Here is a 3,497-nt window from a genome sequence, read left to right as displayed (position 1 = left end):
GTGGAAGTTGCACCTTGTCCATGTGGAAGTTGCACCTTGTCCATGTGTCTGCGGGGGTTTGCTCTGGTTTCCTCCCACAATCCAAAGATGTGTACATTAGGTAGATTGGCTGTGCTAAATTGCCTGTAGTTTTCAGGGATTATGGATTAGCCATGGGAAATGCAGGGGTACAAGTCTGAGTGGGATGCTCTTCAGAGGGTCGATGGGCCGAATGGCCTGCTCCCACACTGTAGGGATTCTGTGATCAAGAATAGTCTCTTTGAGCAGTGCATTGCCGAACCTACCCAGGGTTAGGTTATTTTAGATCCAGTATTAATAAAGGGATTGCATACTTAGGGATCCTATAGTCACAACACAATATGATAGAATTTCAAATTCAGTTTGAGGGAGAGTAACTCTGTTGCTCAATTTCAATAAAGGGCAATTGCAGAAAGAATTGTCTAAAGCTGACTGGGAAAATAGACTAAGGGAAGGTCAACAGACAGGCAGTGCCAGACATTTAGGTAGATATTTTGTAACACTCAGTAAAATTTATTTAATCAAAAAGGACTCTGTGAGTAGGATGGAGCATCCATGATTAACAAAAGGTGGTTGTAGACAGTACAATCAATAACAAGGCATACAAAGTGACAAAAGCTAGGAGGTCAGAGGATGGGAATTCTTTTTAAAGGAATCAGCAGCACACAAGCTTATAAAGAGGGGAAAAACTGATTATGAAAGTAAATTGGCAAGAAATATAAAAACAAGGAAGAGCTTCTACAGGTATATAAAGAGGGAATTAGTTAAAGTGGGTATGGGAACCCTTAGTGGATGTGACAGGGACATTGCTGAAAGGCAGATAATTTAGACCAACATCTTGCATCAGCTTTTACTCATGTTTATATCTCAAACTTAGCAGACAAGATGCTAAATCAGACAAAAGATCTTGTGTCAGTCTCTACCATAAGGGAGAAAGCATTCAAACAATCAAAGGTAAACCATAATTTAAATGGACAGAGACTGCAAATAAACTGGACAGAGGGATCTGGGTGTACATGCAAATAAAGCACAAAGTATTAGTATGCAGGTACAGTAAGTAATTAAGACGGCAAATGGAATTTTAGCCTTTATTGCTCAGGAATTGGTGTTTAAAAGAGGGAAGTCTTGTTAAAGATGTAAAAACTGTGTTGGTGAAGCCACAACTGTGTACAGTTTTGGTCCCCGTATTTAAAAAAGGATGTAGTGGCATCGGAGACATTTTAAAGCAGGTTCTCTTGGCTGAAGGAGCCACAGTATCCATCTTCTATCCGCCTCCCCCTCTCTCCCTATTTATTTCAGTATCCCCTTCCCCTCCCCCATTTCTGAAGAAGGGTCTATGCCTGAAACGTCAGCTTTTCTGCTCCTCTGATGCTGCTTGGCCTGCTGTGTTCACCCAGCTCTACGCTTTGTTATCTCTCAGCTGAAGCCTGCGATGAAGGCGTTGACTGATCAAGAACAGCCAAACTGGTTAGGCTTTTATTCAATAGACTTTCTCAGAATTAGGAATGAAAAGTAAAAGATTCTGAGGGTCCTTAACAGGGTCAATGTCGAAAAAATGTTTCCACTAGTAGGGAATCAAAAATCGGGGACATAGTTACAGAATAATGGGAATCTCATTTAAAACGGAGATGCAAAGGAATTTCTTCCACAAACATATCAACAATAGTTGGCCACTGGCCCATCAAGCCTGCTCTGTTATTACACACCTCTGAAGCAAGTGGGACTTGAACGTAGGCCTCCTAGTCCAGGGGTAGGGACACTACCGCTGTGCCACTAGAAGGAGTATCACCAATAATCTTTCATGCCAAGGGGTCAACGAATGCCTGGAATTCTCTACCCCAGAGAGTTGTGGAGGCTAGATCACTGAAAGTACTTAAAAAGGAGACATTTTTTGAAACAACTTAAGAGCTGAGGGCAATGAGGAATGGGATAAAAGAGGAGTTGTGGCCTGGGACGGATCAGCTATGGCAGGACAAGCTTGAGGGTGACTGTGACCTGCTGCAGCTCCTATTTCTCATGTTGTGAAGAGAGATTTAAATCAGGAGTCTCCAATCTCCCAGTCGTGCACGCTGGTAGCTGTGCTCGTGTAGAGGAGATAGGATTGGGCTCGTCAGTCGAACGGCCTTCCTGCCCGGACCTGCTGCTTGGGACCGTAAACAGGAACAGTAAAGCTTTTCAAAAAGTAATCGGGTAAATAATACAATTTCCTGTGAAAGACCATCCAAAAAACACACAGCAATTGTCATACCAGACCAAAATACCACTGCCAAATCATTTCCCAACAACCATGACCATTGAAATCAGTTTTATTTATTAACAAGGATACACACGAGAGGTGCAAGAATTTGTGCCATCAAGTGACATTCACAAAAACTAATCAAGTCTAAACATGTATAAAAATACAGCTCAGAGGAGACGGAGGGACGAGTTAAAGGATGAGGAGCAAACAGGAAAATAATCTCTGATACAAAGTGTCACAATTCTGGACAGGACAAACAAAACTTGACTACAAATAACACCGACCATTTAAAAAGCATCATCAGACAGTCCTTGCCATTAAGGGATCTTTCCACAATCATTATTCTCTTCAGTACAGACTATACTTGCCCTGTACCTTCCCAACAAATCCTGCCCCAGTTCAATCCCTAAACAAGGGGATCACTAATCCCTCGAGTGAAAGATGCAAGGGGTGGGAGGGAGGCGGATCAATGGGTGGTTCAATGGATCAATAAAAAGAACAAAAATCACAAATCACATCTGTCCCCCTCAACGCAGTGATTATTCCTGGCAACACGCGTCAGAAATTAGACTGAAACCTCAGACAGTACCTCACCCAGAAAATGCAAGAAGGGCCAATATAAGCAAATGAACTCAGTATGCAGGAGTGAACGGTAGGAAATAAAAATTGTCAAAATTCCAGGGGAACAAACGCTCCCTGCAAAAGGCACTTTTGGTGAGACTTGAAGCAAATTGACCAGACAGCTTTGAAATAGACATCGAACAAAATGAGAAGACTGCCGAGCATTGAAATATTTTTTTGTCAGGGAGTCTTCCTTTTGAAACAAATACAAGATAGTTTATTGGTGAAATTAACCTTAGACACAGAAAGGGTGATGAGATATTCACCCCCAGTGCTGCAGGGCACTAAGATTGATAACTCTCTGACCAGGGGTAACTGCAGGACGCTGCTGGCATCTAGTGGCAGGCAAGCAACACTACAAGTTTAGCTTTCCCTCCGAATCCTCCTCACCCCTGTCTGGGTCAGAGTTTCCGTACTGACTAATCAACGTCAAGTTGGTGCATTGGATATTAAAAAAGGGACCCTTTTTTAAATATAAACACCAAACCTGGGAAAATTCAGGAGTGGAAGGCTTCCAGCAACCTTCGTGAAAACTGAAAGAGCTGCGGCTACTGCAAATCAGAAGCAAAAATAGAAGTTGCTGGAAAAGCTCAGCAGGTCTGGCAGCATCTGTGAAGTG

The sequence above is a fragment of the Rhincodon typus genome, chromosome 15, assembly GCF_021869965.1.
Source record: "Rhincodon typus isolate 14 chromosome 15, sRhiTyp1.1, whole genome shotgun sequence".
NCBI lineage: Eukaryota > Metazoa > Chordata > Chondrichthyes > Orectolobiformes > Rhincodontidae > Rhincodon > Rhincodon typus.
The sequence above is the reverse complement of the archived record's forward strand: the minus strand, read 5'-3'. Positions refer to the sequence as shown.